Here is a 15,520-nt window from a genome sequence, read left to right on the forward strand (position 1 = left end):
AAGCGTTGCCGTGATCGTATAGTGGTTAGTACTCTGCGTTGTGGCCGCAGCAACCCCGGTTCGAATCCGGGTCACGGCATGTCCTTTTTTGTTCCAATATTAACGCCAACTTCCCAAGGTGGAAAATTATTTTCAGAGTTTTAGGAAAAAAAGCAACTCATTTTTCTCCTGTATTATTTGTTGGCTTCTCTGAATTTCTTCGACCACATTTGGCAACATTGTGATTTCAACTCTCCCAAAATCACATTGTCAGAAAACTCACACCGTTTCCAGATCTCATGAAAATATGTTATCTTATCTCTGATGATTGGATTGGCAAGAAACGGATTGGACTTATTGCAATGTTGGAAGTTTGCTAGTTCTTTCAAATGAGTCACATTTTGGGCTGCAGCACTCTCATCAGGGCCAGTGGCGCAATGGATAACGCGTCTGACTACGGATCAGAAGATTGTAGGTTCGACTCCTACCTGGCTCGAAGCGTTGCCGTGATCGTATAGTGGTTAGTACTCTGTGTTGTGGCCGCAGCGACCCCGGTTCGAATCCTGGTCACGGCATGTCTTTTTTTGTTCCAATATTAACGCCAACTTCCCAAGGTGGAAAATTCTTTTCAGAGTTTTAGGAAAAAAAGCAACTCATGTTTCTCCTGTGTTATTTGTTGGCTTCTCTGAATTTCTTGGACCACATTTGGCAACATTGTGATTTCAACTCTCCCAAAATCACATTGTCAGAAAACTCACACCGTTTCCAGATCTCATGAAAATATGTTATCTCTGATGATTGGATTGGCAAGAAACGGATTGGACTTATTGCAATGTTGGAAGTTTGCTAGTTCTTTAAAATGAGTCACATTTTGGGCTGCAGCACTCTCATCAGGGCCAGTGGCGCAATGGATAACACGTCTGACTACGGATCAGGAGATTGTAGGTTCGACTCCTACCTGGCTCGAAGCGTTGCCGTGATCGTATAGTGGTTAGTACTCTGCGTTGTGGCCGCAGCAACCCCGGTTCGAATCCGGGTCACGGCATGTCTTTTTTTTGTTCCAATATTAACGCCAACTTCCCAAGGTGGAAAATTCTTTTCAGAGTTTTAGGAAAAAAAGCAACTCATGTTTCTCCTGTGTTATTTGTTGGCTTCTCTGAATTTCTTGGACCACATTTGGCAACATTGTGATTTCAACTCTCCCAAAATCACATTGTCAGAAAACTCACACCGTTTCCAGATCTCATGAAAATATGTTATCTCTGATGATTGGATTGGCAAGAAACGGATTGGACTTATTGCAATGTTGGAAGTTTGCTAGTTCTTTAAAATGAGTCACATTTTGGGCGGCAGCACTCTCATCAGGGCCAGTGGCGCAATGGATAACGCGTCTGACTACGGATCAGAAGATTGTAGGTTCGACTCCTACCTGGCTCGAAGCGTTGCCGTGATCGTATAGTGGTTAGTACTCTGCGTTGTGGCCGCAACAACCCCGGTTCGAATCCGGGTCACGGCATGTCTTTTTTTGTTCCAATATTAACGCCAACTTCCCAAGGTGGAAAATTATTTTCAGAGTTTTAGGAAAAAAAGCAACTCATGTTTCTCCTGTGTTATTTGTTGGCTTCTCTGAATTTCTTGAACCACATTTGGCAACATTGTGATTTCAACTCTCCCAAAATCACATTGTCAGAAAACTCACACCGTTTCCAGATCTCATGAAAATATGTTATCTCTGATGATTGGATTGGCAAGAAACGGATTGGACTTATTGCAATGTTGGAAGTTTGCTAGTTCTTTAAAATGAGTCACATTTTGGGCTGCAGCACTCTCATCAGGGCCAGTGGCGCAATGGATAACGCTTCTGACTACGGATCAGAAGATTGTAGGATCAACTCCTACCTGGCTCGAAGCGTTGCCGTGATCGTATAGTGGTTAGTACTCTGTGTTGTGGCCGCAGCAACCCCGGTTCGAATCCGGGTCACGGCATGTCTTTTTTTGTTCCAATATTAACGCCAACTTCCCAAGGTGGAAAATTATTTTCAGAGTTTTAGGAAAAAAAGCAACTCATGTTTCTCCTGTGTTATTTGTTGGCTTCTCTGAATTTCTTGGACCACATTTGGCAACATTGTGATTTCAACTCTCCCAAAATCACATTGTCAGAAAACTCACACCGTTTCCAGATCTCATGAAAATATGTTATCTCTGATGATTGGATTGGCAAGAAACGGATTGGACTTATTGCAATGTTGGAAGTTTGCTAGTTTTTTAAAATGAGTCACATTTTGAACTGCAGCGCTCTCGTCAGGGCCAGTGGCGCAATGGATAACGCGTCTGACTACGGATCAGAAGATTGTAGGTTCGACTCCTACCTGGCTCGAAGCGTTGCCGTGATCGTATAGTGGTTAGTACTCTGCGTTGTGGCCGCAGCAACCCCGGTTCGAATCCGGGTCACGGCATGTCCTTTTTTGTTCCAATATTAACGCCAACTTCCCAAGGTGGAAAATTATTTTCAGAGTTTTAGGAAAAAAAGCAACTCATTTTTCTCCTGTATTATTTGTTGGCTTCTCTGAATTTCTTCGACCACATTTGGCAACATTGTGATTTCAACTCTCCCAAAATCACATTGTCAGAAAACTCACACCGTTTCCAGATCTCATGAAAATATGTTATCTTATCTCTGATGATTGGATTGGCAAGAAACGGATTGGACTTATTGCAATGTTGGAAGTTTGCTAGTTCTTTCAAATGAGTCACATTTTGGGCTGCAGCACTCTCATCAGGGCCAGTGGCGCAATGGATAACGCGTCTGACTACGGATCAGAAGATTGTAGGTTCGACTCCTACCTGGCTCGAAGCGTTGCCGTGATCGTGTAGTGGTTAGTACTCTGCGTTGTGGCCGCAGCAACCCCGGTTCGAATCCGGTTCACGGCATGTCTTTTTTTGTTCCAATATTAACGCCAACTTCCCAAGGTGGAAAATTCTTTTCAGAGTTTTAGGAAAAAAAGGAACTCATGTTTCTCCTGTGTTATTTGTTGGCTTCTCTGAATTTCTTGGACCACATTTGGCAACATTGTGATTTCAACTCTCCCAAAATCACATTGTCAGAAAACTCACTACGTTTCCAGATCTCATGAAAATATGTTATCTCTGATGATTGGATTGGCAAGAAACGGATTGGACTTATTGCAATGTTGGAAGTTTGCTAGTTCTTTAAAATGAGTCACATTTTGGGCTGCAGCACTCTCATCAGGGCCAGTGGCGCAATGGATAACGCGTCTGACTACGGATCAGAAGATTGTAGGTTCGACTCCTACCTGGCTCGAAGCGTTGCCGTGATCGTATAGTGGTTAGTACTCTGCGTTGTGGCCGCAGCAACCCCGGTTCGAATCCGGGTCACGGCATGTCTTTTTTTTGTTCCAATATTAACGCCAACTTCCCAAGGTGGAAAATTCTTTTCAGAGTTTTAGGAAAAAAAGCAACTCATGTTTCTCCTGTGTTATTTGTTGGCTTCTCTGAATTTCTTGGACCACATTTGGCAACATTGTGATTTCAACTCTCCCAAAATCACATTGTCAGAAAACTCACACCGTTTCCAGATCTCATGAAAATATGTTATCTCTGATGATTGGATTGGCAAGAAACGGATTGGACTTATTGCAATGTTGGAAGTTTGCTAGTTCTTTAAAATTAGTCACATTTTGGGCTGCAGCACTCTCATCAGGGCCAGTGGCGCAATGGATAACGCGTCTGACTACAGATCAGGAGATTGTAGGTTCGACTCCTACCTGGCTCGAAGCGTTGCCGTGATCGTATAGTGGTTAGTACTCTGCGTTGTGGCCGCAGCAACCCCGGTTCGAATCCGGGTCACGGCATGTCTTTTTTTGTTCCAATATTAACGCCAACTTCCCAAGGTGGAAAATTCTTTTCAGAGTTTTAGGAAAAAAAGCAACTCATGTTTCTCCTGTGTTATTTGTTGGCTTCTCTGAATTTCTTGGACCACATTTGGCAACATTGTGATTTCAACTCTCCCAAAATCACATTGTCAGAAAACTCACACCGTTTCCAGATCTCATGAAAATATGTTATCTCTGATGATTGGATTGGCAAGAAACGGATTGGACTTATTGCAATGTTGGAAGTTTGCTAGTTCTTTAAAATTAGTCACATTTTGGGCTGCAGCACTCTCATCATGGCCAGTGGCGCAATGGATAACGCGTCTGACTACAGATCAGAAGATTGTAGGTTCGACTCCTACCTGGCTCGAAGTGTTGCCGTGATCGTATAGTGGTTAGTACTCTGCGTTGTGGCCGCAGCAACCCCGGTTCGAATCCGGATCACGGCATGTCCTTTTTTGTTCCAATATTAACGCCAACTTCCCAAGGTGGAAAATTATTTTCAGAGTTTTAGGAAAAAAAGCAACTCATTTTTCTCCTGTATTATTTGTTGGCTTCTCTGAATTTCTTCGACCACATTTGGCAACATTGTGATTTCAACTCTCCCAAAATCACATTGTCAGAAAACTCACACCGTTTCCAGATCTCATGAAAATATGTTATCTTATCTCTGATGATTGGATTGGCAAGAAACGGATTGGACTTATTGCAATGTTGGAAGTTTGCTAGTTCTTTCAAATGAGTCACATTTTGGGCTGCAGCACTCTCATCAGGGCCAGTGGCGCAATGGATAACGCGTCTGACTACGGATCAGAAGATTGTAGGTTCGACTCCTACCTGGCTCGAAGTGTTGCCGTGATCGTATAGTGGTTAGTACTCTGCGTTGTGGCCGCAGCAACCCCGGTTCGAATCCGGGTCACGGCATGTCCTTTTTTGTTCCAATATTAACGCCAACTTCCCAAGGTGGAAAATTATTTTCAGAGTTTTAGGAAAAAAAGCAACTCATTTTTCTCCTGTATTATTTGTTGGCTTCTCTGAATTTCTTCGACCACATTTGGCAACATTGTGATTTCAACTCTCCCAAAATCACATTGTCAGAAAACTCACACCGTTTCCAGATCTCATGAAAATATGTTATCTTATCTCTGATGATTGGATTGGCAAGAAACGGATTGGACTTATTGCAATGTTGGAAGTTTGCTAGTTCTTTCAAATGAGTCACATTTTGGGCTGCAGCACTCTCATCAGGGCCAGTGGCGCAATGGATAACGCGTCTGACTACGGATCAGAAGATTGTAGGTTCGACTCCTACCTGGCTCGAAGCGTTGCCGTGATCGTATAGTGGTTAGTACTCTGCGTTGTGGCCACAGCAACCCCGGTTCGAATCCGGGTCACGGCATGTCTTTTTTTGTTCCAATATTAACGCCAACTTCCCAAGGTGGAAAATTCTTTTCAGAGTTTTAGGAAAAAAAGCAACTCATGTTTCTCCTGTGTTATTTGTTGGCTTCTCTGAATTTCTTGGACCACATTTGGCAACATTGTGATTTCAACTCTCCCAAAATCACATTGTCAGAAAACTCACACCGTTTCCAGATCTCATGAAAATATGTTATCTCTGATGATTGGATTGGCAAGAAACGGATTGGACTTATTGCAATGTTGGAAGTTTGCTAGTTCTTTAAAATTAGTCACATTTTGGGCGGCAGCACTCTCATCAGGGCCAGTGGCGCAATGGATAACGCGTCTGACTACGGATCAGAAGATTGTAGGTTCGACTCCTACCTGGCTCGAAGCGTTGCCGTGATCGTATAGTGGTTAGTACTCTGTGTTGTGGCTGCAGCGACCCCGGTTCGAATCCTGGTCACGGCATGTCTTTTTTTGTTCCAATATTAACGCCAACTTCCCAAGGTGGAAAATTCTTTTCAGAGTTTTAGGAAAAAAAGCAACTCATGTTTCTCCTGTGTTATTTGTTGGCTTCTCTGAATTTCTTGGACCACATTTGGCAACATTGTGATTTCAACTCTCCCAAAATCACATTGTCAGAAAACTCACACCGTTTCCAGATCTCATGAAAATATGTTATCTCTGATGATTGGATTGGCAAGAAACGGATTGGACTTATTGCAATGTTGGAAGTTTGCTAGTTCTTTCAAATGAGTCACATTTTGGGCTGCAGCACTCTCATCAGGGCCAGTGGCGCAATGGATAACACGTCTGACTACGGATCAGGAGATTGTAGGTTCGACTCCTACCTGGCTCGAAGCGTTGCCGTGATCGTATAGTGGTTAGTACTCTGCGTTGTGGCCGCAGCAACCCCGGTTCGAATCCGGTTCACGGCATGTCTTTTTTTGTTCCAATATTAACGCCAACTTCCCAAGGTGGAAAATTCTTTTCAGAGTTTTAGGAAAAAAAGCAACTCATGTTTCTCCTGTGTTATTTGTTGGCTTCTCTGAATTTCTTGGACCACATTTGGCAACATTGTGATTTCAACTCTCCCAAAATCACATTGTCAGAAAACTCACACCGTTTCCAGATCTCATGAAAATATGTTATCTCTGATGATTGGATTGGCAAGAAACGGATTGGACTTATTGCAATGTTGGAAGTTTGCTAGTTCTTTAAAATTAGTCACATTTTGGGCTGCAGCACTCTCATCAGGGCCAGTGGCGCAATGGATAACGCGTCTGACTACGGATCAGAAGATTGTAGGTTCGACTCCTACCTGGCTCGAAGCGTTGCCGTGATCGTATAGTGGTTAGTACTCTGCGTTGTGGCCGCAGCAACCCCGGTTCGAATCCGGGTCACGGCATGTCTTTTTTTGTTCCAATATTAACGCCAACTTCCCAAGGTGGAAAATTCTTTTCAGAGTTTTAGGAAAAAAAGCAACTCATGTTTCTCCTGTGTTATTTGTTGGCTTCTCTGAATTTCTTGAACCACATTTGGCAACATTGTGATTTCAACTCTCCCAAAATCACATTGTCAGAAAACTCACACCGTTTCCAGATCTCATGAAAATATGTTATCTCTGATGATTGGATTGGCAAGAAACGGATTGGACTTATTGCAATGTTGGAAGTTTGCTAGTTCTTTAAAATGAGTCACATTTTGGGCTGCAGCACTCTCATCAGGGCCAGTGGCGCAATGGATAACGCTTCTGACTACGGATCAGAAGATTGTAGGATCAACTCCTACCTGGCTCGAAGCGTTGCCGTGATCGTATAGTGGTTAGTACTCTGTGTTGTGGCCGCAGCAACCCTGGTTCGAATCCGGGTCACGACATGTCTTTTTTTGTTCCAATATTAACGCCAACTTCCCAAGGTGGAAAATTATTTTCAGAGTTTTAGGAAAAAAAGCAACTCATGTTTCTCCTGTGTTATTTGTTGGCTTCTCTGAATTTCTTGGACCACATTTGGCAACATTGTGATTTCAACTCTCCCAAAATCACATTGTCAGAAAACTCACACCGTTTCCAGATCTCATGAAAATATGTTATCTCTGATGATTGGATTGGCAAGAAACGGATTGGACTTATTGCAATGTTGGAAGTTTGCTAGTTTTTTAAAATGAGTCACATTTTGAACTGCAGCGCTCTCGTCAGGGCCAGTGGCGCAATGGATAACGCGTCTGACTACGGATCAGAAGATTGTAGGTTCGACTCCTACCTGGCTCGAAGCGTTGCCGTGATCGTATAGTGGTTAGTACTCTGCGTTGTGGCCGCAGCAACCCCGGTTCGAATCCGGGTCACGGCATGTCCTTTTTTGTTCCAATATTAACGCCAACTTCCCAAGGTGGAAAATTATTTTCAGAGTTTTAGGAAAAAAAGCAACTCATTTTTCTCCTGTATTATTTGTTGGCTTCTCTGAATTTCTTCGACCACATTTGGCAACATTGTGATTTCAACTCTCCCAAAATCACATTGTCAGAAAACTCACACCGTTTCCAGATCTCATGAAAATATGTTATCTTATCTCTGATGATTGGATTGGCAAGAAACGGATTGGACTTATTGCAATGTTGGAAGTTTGCTAGTTCTTTCAAATGAGTCACATTTTGGGCTGCAGCACTCTCATCAGGGCCAGTGGCGCAATGGATAACGCGTCTGACTACGGATCAGAAGATTGTAGGTTCGACTCCTACCTGGCTCGAAGCGTTGCCGTGATCGTATAGTGGTTAGTACTCTGCGTTGTGGCCGCAGCAACCCCGGTTCGAATCCGGTTCACGGCATGTCTTTTTTTGTTCCAATATTAACGCCAACTTCCCAAGGTGGAAAATTCTTTTCAGAGTTTTAGGAAAAAAAGCAACTCATGTTTCTCCTGTGTTATTTGTTGGCTTCTCTGAATTTCTTGGACCACATTTGGCAACATTGTGATTTCAACTCTCCCAAAATCACATTGTCAGAAAACTCACTACGTTTCCAGATCTCATGAAAATATGTTATCTCTGATGATTGGATTGGCAAGAAACGGATTGGACTTATTGCAATGTTGGAAGTTTGCTAGTTCTTTAAAATGAGTCACATTTTGGGCTGCAGCACTCTCATCAGGGCCAGTGGCGCAATGGATAACGCGTCTGACTACGGATCAGAAGATTGTAGGTTCGACTCCTACCTGGCTCGAAGCGTTGCCGTGATCGTATAGTGGTTAGTACTCTGCGTTGTGGCCGCAGCAACCCCGGTTCGAATCCGGGTCACGGCATGTCTTTTTTTTGTTCCAATATTAACGCCAACTTCCCAAGGTGGAAAATTCTTTTCAGAGTTTTAGGAAAAAAAGCAACTCATGTTTCTCCTGTGTTATTTGTTGGCTTCTCTGAATTTCTTGGACCACATTTGGCAACATTGTGATTTCAACTCTCCCAAAATCACATTGTCAGAAAACTCACACCGTTTCCAGATCTCATGAAAATATGTTATCTCTGATGATTGGATTGGCAAGAAACGGATTGGACTTATTGCAATGTTGGAAGTTTGCTAGTTCTTTAAAATTAGTCACATTTTGGGCTGCAGCACTCTCATCAGGGCCAGTGGCGCAATGGGTAACGCGTCTGACTACGGATCAGAAGATTGTAGGTTCGACTCCTACCTGGCTCGAAGCGTTGCCGTGATCGTATAGTGGTTAGTACTCTGCGTTGTGGCCGCAGCAACCCCGGTTCGAATCCGGGTCACGGCATGTCTTTTTTTGTTCCAATATTAACGCCAACTTCCCAAGGTGGAAAATTCTTTTCAGAGTTTTAGGAAAAAAAGCAACTCATGTTTCTCCTGTGTTATTTGTTGGCTTCTCTGAATTTCTTGGACCACATTTGGCAACATTGTGATTTCAACTCTCCCAAAATCACATTGTCAGAAAACTCACACCGTTTCCAGATCTCATGAAAATATGTTATCTCTGATGATTGGATTGGCAAGAAACGGATTGGACTTATTGCAATGTTGGAAGTTTGCTAGTTCTTTAAAATTAGTCACATTTTGGGCTGCAGCACTCTCATCAGGGCCAGTGGCGCAATGGATAACGCGTCTGACTACGGATCAGAAGATTGTAGGTTCGACTCCTACCTGGCTCGAAGTGTTGCGGTGATCGTATAGTGGTTAGTACTCTGCGTTGTGGCCGCAGCAACCCCGGTTCGAATCCGGGTCACGGCATGTCCTTTTTTGTTCCAATATTAACGCCAACTTCCCAAGGTGGAAAATTATTTTCAGAGTTTTAGGAAAAAAAGCAACTCATTTTTCTCCTGTATTATTTGTTGGCTTCTCTGAATTTCTTCGACCACATTTGGCAACATTGTGATTTCAACTCTCCCAAAATCACATTGTCAGAAAACTCACACCGTTTCCAGATCTCATGAAAATATGTTATCTTATCTCTGATGATTGGATTGGCAAGAAACGGATTGGACTTATTGCAATGTTGGAAGTTTGCTAGTTCTTTCAAATGAGTCACATTTTGGGCTGCAGCACTCTCATCAGGGCCAGTGGCGCAATGGATAACGCGTCTGACTACGGATCAGAAGATTGTAGGTTCGACTCCTACCTGGCTCGAAGCGTTGCCGTGATCGTATAGTGGTTAGTACTCTGCGTTGTGGCCGCAGCAACCCCGGTTCGAATCCAAGTCACGGCATGTCTTTTTTTGTTCCAATATTAACGCCAACTTCCCAAGGTGGAAAATTCTTTTCAGAGTTTTAGGAAAAAAAGCAACTCATGTTTCTCCTGTGTTATTTGTTGGCTTCTCTGAATTTCTTGGACCACATTTGGCAACATTGTGATTTCAACTCTCCCAAAATCACATTGTCAGAAAACTCACACCGTTTCCAGATCTCATGAAAATATGTTATCTCTGATGATTGGATTGGCAAGAAATGGATTGGACTTATTGCAATGTTGGAAGTTTGCTAGTTCTTTAAAATGAGTCACATTTTGGGCTGCAGCACTCTCATCAGGGCCAGTGGCGCAATGGATAACGCTTCTGACTACGGATCAGAAGATTGTAGGATCAACTCCTACCTGGCTCGAAGCGTTGCCGTGATCGTATAGTGGTTAGTACTCTGTGTTGTGGCAGCAGCAACCCCGGTTCGAATCCGGGTCACGGCATGTCTTTTTTTGTTCCAATATTAACGCCAACTTCCCAAGGTGGAAAATTCTTTTCAGAGTTTTAGGAAAAAAAGCAACTCATGTTTCTCCTGTGTTATTTGTTGGCTTCTCTGAATTTCTTGGACCACATTTGGCAACATTGTGATTTCAACTCTCCCAAAATCACATTGTCAGAAAACTCACTACGTTTCCAGATCTCATGAAAATATGTTATCTCTGATGATTGGATTGGCAAGAAACGGATTGGACTTATTGCAATGTTGGAAGTTTGCTAGTTCTTTAAAATGAGTCACATTTTGGGCTGCAGCACTCTCATCAGGGCCAGTGGCGCAATGGATAACGCGTCTGACTACGGATCAGAAGATTGTAGGTTCGACTCCTACCTGGCTCGAAGCGTTGCCGTGATCGTATAGTGGTTAGTACTCTGCGTTGTGGCCACAGCAACCCCGGTTCGAATCCGGGTCACGGCATGTCTTTTTTTGTTCCAATATTAACGCCAACTTCCCAAGGTGGAAAATTCTTTTCAGAGTTTTAGGAAAAAAAGCAACTCATGTTTCTCCTGTGTTATTTGTTGGCTTCTCTGAATTTCTTGGACCACATTTGGCAACATTGTGATTTCAACTCTCCCAAAATCACATTGTCAGAAAACTCACACCGTTTCCAGATCTCATGAAAATATGTTATCTCTGATGATTGGATTGGCAAGAAACGGATTGGACTTATTGCAATGTTGGAAGTTTGCTAGTTCTTTAAAATTAGTCACATTTTGGGCGGCAGCACTCTCATCAGGGCCAGTGGCGCAATGGATAACGCGTCTGACTACGGATCAGAAGATTGTAGGTTCGACTCCTACCTGGCTCGAAGCGTTGCCGTGATCGTATAGTGGTTAGTACTCTGTGTTGTGGCCGCAGCGACCCCGGTTCGAATCCTGGTCACGGCATGTCTTTTTTTGTTCCAATATTAACGCCAACTTCCCAAGGTGGAAAATTCTTTTCAGAGTTTTAGGAAAAAAAGCAACTCATGTTTCTCCTGTGTTATTTGTTGGCTTCTCTGAATTTCTTGGACCACATTTGGCAACATTGTGATTTCAACTCTCCCAAAATCACATTGTCAGAAAACTCACACCGTTTCCAGATCTCATGAAAATATGTTATCTCTGATGATTGGATTGGCAAGAAACGGATTGGACTTATTGCAATGTTGGAAGTTTGCTAGTTCTTTCAAATGAGTCACATTTTGGGCTGCAGCACTCTCATCAGGGCCAGTGGCGCAAGGGATAACACGTCTGACTACGGATCAGGAGATTGTAGGTTCGACTCCTACCTGGCTCGAAGCGTTGCCGTGATCGTATAGTGGTTAGTACTCTGCGTTGTGGCCGCAGCAACCCCGGTTCGAATCCGGTTCACGGCATGTCTTTTTTTGTTCCAATATTAACGCCAACTTCCCAAGGTGGAAAATTCTTTTCAGAGTTTTAGGAAAAAAAGCAACTCATGTTTCTCCTGTGTTATTTGTTGGCTTCTCTGAATTTCTTGGACCACATTTGGCAACATTGTGATTTCAACTCTCCCAAAATCACATTGTCAGAAAACTCACACCGTTTCCAGATCTCATGAAAATATGTTATCTCTGATGATTGGATTGGCAAGAAACGGATTGGACTTATTGCAATGTTGGAAGTTTGCTAGTTCTTTAAAATTAGTCACATTTTGGGCTGCAGCACTCTCATCAGGGCCAGTGGCGCAATGGATAACGCGTCTGACTACGGATCAGAAGATTGTAGGTTCGACTCCTACCTGGCTCAAAGCGTTGCCGTGATCGTATAGTGGTTAGTACTCTGCGTTGTGGCCGCAGCAACCCCGGTTCGAATCCGGGTCACGGCATGTCTTTTTTTGTTCCAATATTAACGCCAACTTCCCAAGGTGGAAAATTCTTTTCAGAGTTTTAGGAAAAAAAGCAACTCATGTTTCTCCTGTGTTATTTGTTGGCTTCTCTGAATTTCTTGGACCACATTTGGCAACATTGTGATTTCAACTCTCCCAAAATCACATTGTCAGAAAACTCACACCGTTTCCAGATCTCATGAAAATATGTTATCTCTGATGATTGGATTGGCAAGAAACGGATTGGACTTATTGCAATGTTGGAAGTTTGCTAGTTTTTTAAAATGAGTCACATTTTGAACTGCAGCGCTCTCGTCAGGGCCAGTGGCGCAATGGATAACGCGTCTGACTACGGATCAGAAGATTGTAGGTTCGACTCCTACCTGGCTCGAAGTGTTGCCGTGATCGTATAGTGGTTAGTACTCTGCGTTGTGGCCGCAGCAACCCCGGTTCGAATCCGGGTCACGGCATGTCCTTTTTTGTTCCAATATTAACGCCAACTTCCCAAGGTGGAAAATTATTTTCAGAGTTTTAGGAAAAAAAGCAACTCATTTTTCTCCTGTATTATTTGTTGGCTTCTCTGAATTTCTTCGACCACATTTGGCAACATTGTGATTTCAACTCTCCCAAAATCACATTGTCAGAAAACTCACACCGTTTCCAGATCTCATGAAAATATGTTATCTCTGATGATTGGATTGGCAAGAAACGGATTGGACTTATTGCAATGTTGGAAGTTTGCTAGTTCTTTAAAATGAGTCACATTTTGGGCTGCAGCACTCTCATCAGGGCCAGTGGCGCAATGGATAATGCGTCTGACTACGGATCAGAAGATTGTAGGTTCGACTCCTACCTGGCTCGAAGCGTTGCCGTGATCGTATAGTGGTTAGTACTCTGCGTTGTGGCCGCAGCAACCTTGGTTCGAATCCGGGTCACGGCATGTCTTTTTTTGTTCCAATATTAACGCCAACTTCCCAAGGTGGAAAATTCTTTTCAGAGTTTTAGGAAAAAAAGCAACTCATGTTTCTCCTGTGTTATTTGTTGGCTTCTCTGAATTTCTTGAACCACATTTGGCAACATTGTGATTTCAACTCTCCCAAAATCACATTGTCAGAAAACTCACACCGTTTCCAGATCTCATGAAAATATGTTATCTCTGATGATTGGATTGGCAAGAAACGGATTGGACTTATTGCAATGTTGGAAGTTTGCTAGTTCTTTAAAATGAGTCACATTTTGGGCTGCAGCACTCTCATCAGGGCCAGTGGCGCAATGGATAACGCTTCTGACTACGGATCAGAAGATTGTAGGATCAACTCCTACCTGGCTCGAAGCGTTGCCGTGATCGTATAGTGGTTAGTACTCTGTGTTGTGGCCGCAGCAACCCCGGTTCGAATCCGGGTCACGGCATGTCTTTTTTTGTTCCAATATTAACGCCAACTTCCCAAGGTGGAAAATTCTTTTCAGAGTTTTAGGAAAAAAAGCAACTCATGTTTCTCCTGTGTTATTTGTTGGCTTCTCTGAATTTCTTGGACCACATTTGGCAACATTGTGATTTCAACTCTCCCAAAATCACATTGTCAGAAAACTCACACCGTTTCCAGATCTCATGAAAATATGTTATCTCTGATGATTGGATTGGCAAGAAACGGATTGGACTTATTGCAATGTTGGAAGTTTGCTAGTTCTTTAAAATTAGTCACATTTTGGGCGGCAGCACTCTCATCAGGGCAAGTGGCGCAATGGATAACGCGTCTGACTACGGATCAGAAGATTGTAGGTTCGACTCCTACCTGGCTCGAAGCGTTGCCGTGATCGTATACTGGTTAGTACTCTGTGTTGTGGCCGCAGCGACCCCGGTTCGAATCCTGGTCACGGCATGTCTTTTTTTGTTCCAATATTAACGCCAATTTCCCAAGGTGGAAAATTCTTTTCAGAGTTTTAGGAAAAAAAGCAACTCATGTTTCTCCTGTGTTATTTGTTGGCTTCTCTGAATTTCTTGGACCACATTTGGCAACATTGTGATTTCAACTCTCCCAAAATCACATTGTCAGAAAACTCACACCGTTTCCAGATCTCATGAAAATATGTTATCTCTGATGATTGGATTGGCAAGAAACGGATTGGACTTATTGCAATGTTGGAAGTTTGCTAGTTCTTTAAAATGAGTCACATTTTGGGCTGCAGCACTCTCATCAGGGCCAGTGGCGCAATGGATAACACGTCTGACTACGGATCAGGAGATTGTAGGTTCGACTCCTACCTGGCTCGAAGCGTTGCCGTGATCGTATAGTGGTTAGTACTCTGCGTTGTGGCCGCAGCAACCCCGGTTCGAATCCGGGTCACGGCATGTCTTTTTTTTGTTCCAATATTAACGCAAACTTCCCAAGGTGGAAAATTCTTTTCAGAGTTTTAGGAAAAAAAGCAACTCATGTTTCTCCTGTGTTATTTGTTGGCTTCTCTGAATTTCTTGGACCACATTTGGCAACATTGTGATTTCAACTCTCCCAAAATCACATTGTCAGAAAACTCACACCGTTTCCAGATCTCATGAAAATATGTTATCTCTGATGATTGGATTGGCAAGAAACGGATTGGACTTATTGCAATGTTGGAAGTTTGCTAGTTCTTTAAAATGAGTCACATTTTGGGCTGCAGCACTCTCATCAGGGCCAGTGGCGCAATGGATAATGCGTCTGACTACGGATCAGAAGATTGTAGGTTCGACTCCTACCTGGCTCGAAGCGTTGCCGTGATCGTATAGTGGTTAGTACTCTGCGTTGTGGCCGCAGCAACCTTGGTTCGAATCCGGGTCACGGCATGTCTTTTTTTGTTCCAATATTAACGCCAACTTCCCAAGGTGGAAAATTCTTTTCAGAGTTTTAGGAAAAAAAGCAACTCATGTTTCTCCTGTGTTATTTGTTGGCTTCTCTGAATTTCTTGGACCACATTTGGCAACATTGTGATTTCAACTCTCCCAAAATCACATTGTCAGAAAACTCACACCGTTTCCAGATCTCATGAAAATATGTTATCTCTGATGATTGGATTGGCAAGAAACGGATTGGACTTATTGCAATGTTGGAAGTTTGCTAGTTCTTTAAAATTAGTCACATTTTGGGCGGCAGCACTCTCATCAGGGCCAGTGGCGCAATGGATAACGCGTCTGACTACGGATCAGAAGATTG

General features: G+C 43.1%; 38 non-coding genes across 38 annotated transcripts; all 38 read left to right on the top strand.

Moving 5' to 3' along the window:
* Positions 1-7: 7 nt before the first annotated feature.
* Positions 8-79, top strand: TRNAH-GUG (transfer RNA histidin (anticodon GUG)). The gene has a single exon. It is a non-coding gene; the product is annotated as a tRNA-His (tRNA).
* A 323-nt stretch (positions 80-402) lies between these two features.
* TRNAR-ACG (transfer RNA arginine (anticodon ACG)) lies at positions 403-475 on the top strand. The gene has a single exon. It is a non-coding gene; the product is annotated as a tRNA-Arg (tRNA).
* A 477-nt stretch (positions 476-952) lies between these two features.
* Positions 953-1,024, top strand: TRNAH-GUG (transfer RNA histidin (anticodon GUG)). The gene has a single exon. It is a non-coding gene; the product is annotated as a tRNA-His (tRNA).
* A 319-nt stretch (positions 1,025-1,343) lies between these two features.
* On the top strand, positions 1,344-1,416 carry TRNAR-ACG (transfer RNA arginine (anticodon ACG)). Its single transcript has one exon. It is a non-coding gene; the product is annotated as a tRNA-Arg (tRNA).
* A 477-nt stretch (positions 1,417-1,893) lies between these two features.
* TRNAH-GUG (transfer RNA histidin (anticodon GUG)) lies at positions 1,894-1,965 on the top strand. Its single transcript has one exon. It is a non-coding gene; the product is annotated as a tRNA-His (tRNA).
* Positions 1,966-2,283: 318 nt separating this feature from the next.
* On the top strand, positions 2,284-2,356 carry TRNAR-ACG (transfer RNA arginine (anticodon ACG)). Its single transcript has one exon. It is a non-coding gene; the product is annotated as a tRNA-Arg (tRNA).
* A 7-nt stretch (positions 2,357-2,363) lies between these two features.
* Positions 2,364-2,435, top strand: TRNAH-GUG (transfer RNA histidin (anticodon GUG)). The gene has a single exon. It is a non-coding gene; the product is annotated as a tRNA-His (tRNA).
* A 323-nt stretch (positions 2,436-2,758) lies between these two features.
* TRNAR-ACG (transfer RNA arginine (anticodon ACG)) lies at positions 2,759-2,831 on the top strand. Its single transcript has one exon. It is a non-coding gene; the product is annotated as a tRNA-Arg (tRNA).
* Positions 2,832-3,228: 397 nt separating this feature from the next.
* On the top strand, positions 3,229-3,301 carry TRNAR-ACG (transfer RNA arginine (anticodon ACG)). Its single transcript has one exon. It is a non-coding gene; the product is annotated as a tRNA-Arg (tRNA).
* A 7-nt stretch (positions 3,302-3,308) lies between these two features.
* Positions 3,309-3,380, top strand: TRNAH-GUG (transfer RNA histidin (anticodon GUG)). Its single transcript has one exon. It is a non-coding gene; the product is annotated as a tRNA-His (tRNA).
* A 319-nt stretch (positions 3,381-3,699) lies between these two features.
* Positions 3,700-3,772, top strand: TRNAC-ACA (transfer RNA cysteine (anticodon ACA)). The gene has a single exon. It is a non-coding gene; the product is annotated as a tRNA-Cys (tRNA).
* Positions 3,773-3,779: 7 nt separating this feature from the next.
* On the top strand, positions 3,780-3,851 carry TRNAH-GUG (transfer RNA histidin (anticodon GUG)). Its single transcript has one exon. It is a non-coding gene; the product is annotated as a tRNA-His (tRNA).
* A 318-nt stretch (positions 3,852-4,169) lies between these two features.
* On the top strand, positions 4,170-4,242 carry TRNAC-ACA (transfer RNA cysteine (anticodon ACA)). The gene has a single exon. It is a non-coding gene; the product is annotated as a tRNA-Cys (tRNA).
* Positions 4,243-4,644: 402 nt separating this feature from the next.
* On the top strand, positions 4,645-4,717 carry TRNAR-ACG (transfer RNA arginine (anticodon ACG)). Its single transcript has one exon. It is a non-coding gene; the product is annotated as a tRNA-Arg (tRNA).
* Positions 4,718-4,724: 7 nt separating this feature from the next.
* TRNAH-GUG (transfer RNA histidin (anticodon GUG)) lies at positions 4,725-4,796 on the top strand. The gene has a single exon. It is a non-coding gene; the product is annotated as a tRNA-His (tRNA).
* A 323-nt stretch (positions 4,797-5,119) lies between these two features.
* On the top strand, positions 5,120-5,192 carry TRNAR-ACG (transfer RNA arginine (anticodon ACG)). The gene has a single exon. It is a non-coding gene; the product is annotated as a tRNA-Arg (tRNA).
* A 397-nt stretch (positions 5,193-5,589) lies between these two features.
* On the top strand, positions 5,590-5,662 carry TRNAR-ACG (transfer RNA arginine (anticodon ACG)). The gene has a single exon. It is a non-coding gene; the product is annotated as a tRNA-Arg (tRNA).
* Positions 5,663-6,529: 867 nt separating this feature from the next.
* Positions 6,530-6,602, top strand: TRNAR-ACG (transfer RNA arginine (anticodon ACG)). Its single transcript has one exon. It is a non-coding gene; the product is annotated as a tRNA-Arg (tRNA).
* Positions 6,603-6,609: 7 nt separating this feature from the next.
* Positions 6,610-6,681, top strand: TRNAH-GUG (transfer RNA histidin (anticodon GUG)). Its single transcript has one exon. It is a non-coding gene; the product is annotated as a tRNA-His (tRNA).
* A 788-nt stretch (positions 6,682-7,469) lies between these two features.
* On the top strand, positions 7,470-7,542 carry TRNAR-ACG (transfer RNA arginine (anticodon ACG)). The gene has a single exon. It is a non-coding gene; the product is annotated as a tRNA-Arg (tRNA).
* Positions 7,543-7,549: 7 nt separating this feature from the next.
* TRNAH-GUG (transfer RNA histidin (anticodon GUG)) lies at positions 7,550-7,621 on the top strand. The gene has a single exon. It is a non-coding gene; the product is annotated as a tRNA-His (tRNA).
* A 323-nt stretch (positions 7,622-7,944) lies between these two features.
* Positions 7,945-8,017, top strand: TRNAR-ACG (transfer RNA arginine (anticodon ACG)). The gene has a single exon. It is a non-coding gene; the product is annotated as a tRNA-Arg (tRNA).
* A 397-nt stretch (positions 8,018-8,414) lies between these two features.
* TRNAR-ACG (transfer RNA arginine (anticodon ACG)) lies at positions 8,415-8,487 on the top strand. Its single transcript has one exon. It is a non-coding gene; the product is annotated as a tRNA-Arg (tRNA).
* Positions 8,488-8,494: 7 nt separating this feature from the next.
* TRNAH-GUG (transfer RNA histidin (anticodon GUG)) lies at positions 8,495-8,566 on the top strand. The gene has a single exon. It is a non-coding gene; the product is annotated as a tRNA-His (tRNA).
* A 319-nt stretch (positions 8,567-8,885) lies between these two features.
* On the top strand, positions 8,886-8,958 carry TRNAR-ACG (transfer RNA arginine (anticodon ACG)). Its single transcript has one exon. It is a non-coding gene; the product is annotated as a tRNA-Arg (tRNA).
* A 7-nt stretch (positions 8,959-8,965) lies between these two features.
* On the top strand, positions 8,966-9,037 carry TRNAH-GUG (transfer RNA histidin (anticodon GUG)). The gene has a single exon. It is a non-coding gene; the product is annotated as a tRNA-His (tRNA).
* Positions 9,038-9,355: 318 nt separating this feature from the next.
* TRNAR-ACG (transfer RNA arginine (anticodon ACG)) lies at positions 9,356-9,428 on the top strand. Its single transcript has one exon. It is a non-coding gene; the product is annotated as a tRNA-Arg (tRNA).
* Positions 9,429-9,830: 402 nt separating this feature from the next.
* On the top strand, positions 9,831-9,903 carry TRNAR-ACG (transfer RNA arginine (anticodon ACG)). Its single transcript has one exon. It is a non-coding gene; the product is annotated as a tRNA-Arg (tRNA).
* Positions 9,904-10,770: 867 nt separating this feature from the next.
* On the top strand, positions 10,771-10,843 carry TRNAR-ACG (transfer RNA arginine (anticodon ACG)). The gene has a single exon. It is a non-coding gene; the product is annotated as a tRNA-Arg (tRNA).
* A 397-nt stretch (positions 10,844-11,240) lies between these two features.
* TRNAR-ACG (transfer RNA arginine (anticodon ACG)) lies at positions 11,241-11,313 on the top strand. Its single transcript has one exon. It is a non-coding gene; the product is annotated as a tRNA-Arg (tRNA).
* An 867-nt stretch (positions 11,314-12,180) lies between these two features.
* Positions 12,181-12,253, top strand: TRNAR-ACG (transfer RNA arginine (anticodon ACG)). Its single transcript has one exon. It is a non-coding gene; the product is annotated as a tRNA-Arg (tRNA).
* Positions 12,254-12,260: 7 nt separating this feature from the next.
* Positions 12,261-12,332, top strand: TRNAH-GUG (transfer RNA histidin (anticodon GUG)). The gene has a single exon. It is a non-coding gene; the product is annotated as a tRNA-His (tRNA).
* A 318-nt stretch (positions 12,333-12,650) lies between these two features.
* TRNAR-ACG (transfer RNA arginine (anticodon ACG)) lies at positions 12,651-12,723 on the top strand. Its single transcript has one exon. It is a non-coding gene; the product is annotated as a tRNA-Arg (tRNA).
* Positions 12,724-12,730: 7 nt separating this feature from the next.
* Positions 12,731-12,802, top strand: TRNAH-GUG (transfer RNA histidin (anticodon GUG)). Its single transcript has one exon. It is a non-coding gene; the product is annotated as a tRNA-His (tRNA).
* A 398-nt stretch (positions 12,803-13,200) lies between these two features.
* TRNAH-GUG (transfer RNA histidin (anticodon GUG)) lies at positions 13,201-13,272 on the top strand. Its single transcript has one exon. It is a non-coding gene; the product is annotated as a tRNA-His (tRNA).
* Positions 13,273-13,670: 398 nt separating this feature from the next.
* On the top strand, positions 13,671-13,742 carry TRNAH-GUG (transfer RNA histidin (anticodon GUG)). Its single transcript has one exon. It is a non-coding gene; the product is annotated as a tRNA-His (tRNA).
* An 868-nt stretch (positions 13,743-14,610) lies between these two features.
* TRNAH-GUG (transfer RNA histidin (anticodon GUG)) lies at positions 14,611-14,682 on the top strand. The gene has a single exon. It is a non-coding gene; the product is annotated as a tRNA-His (tRNA).
* Positions 14,683-15,081: 399 nt separating this feature from the next.
* Positions 15,082-15,153, top strand: TRNAH-GUG (transfer RNA histidin (anticodon GUG)). Its single transcript has one exon. It is a non-coding gene; the product is annotated as a tRNA-His (tRNA).
* Positions 15,154-15,520: the final 367 nt, after the last annotated feature.

The sequence above is a fragment of the Engystomops pustulosus genome, chromosome 4 (assembly GCF_040894005.1).
Source record: "Engystomops pustulosus chromosome 4, aEngPut4.maternal, whole genome shotgun sequence".
Lineage (NCBI taxonomy): Eukaryota > Metazoa > Chordata > Amphibia > Anura > Leptodactylidae > Engystomops > Engystomops pustulosus.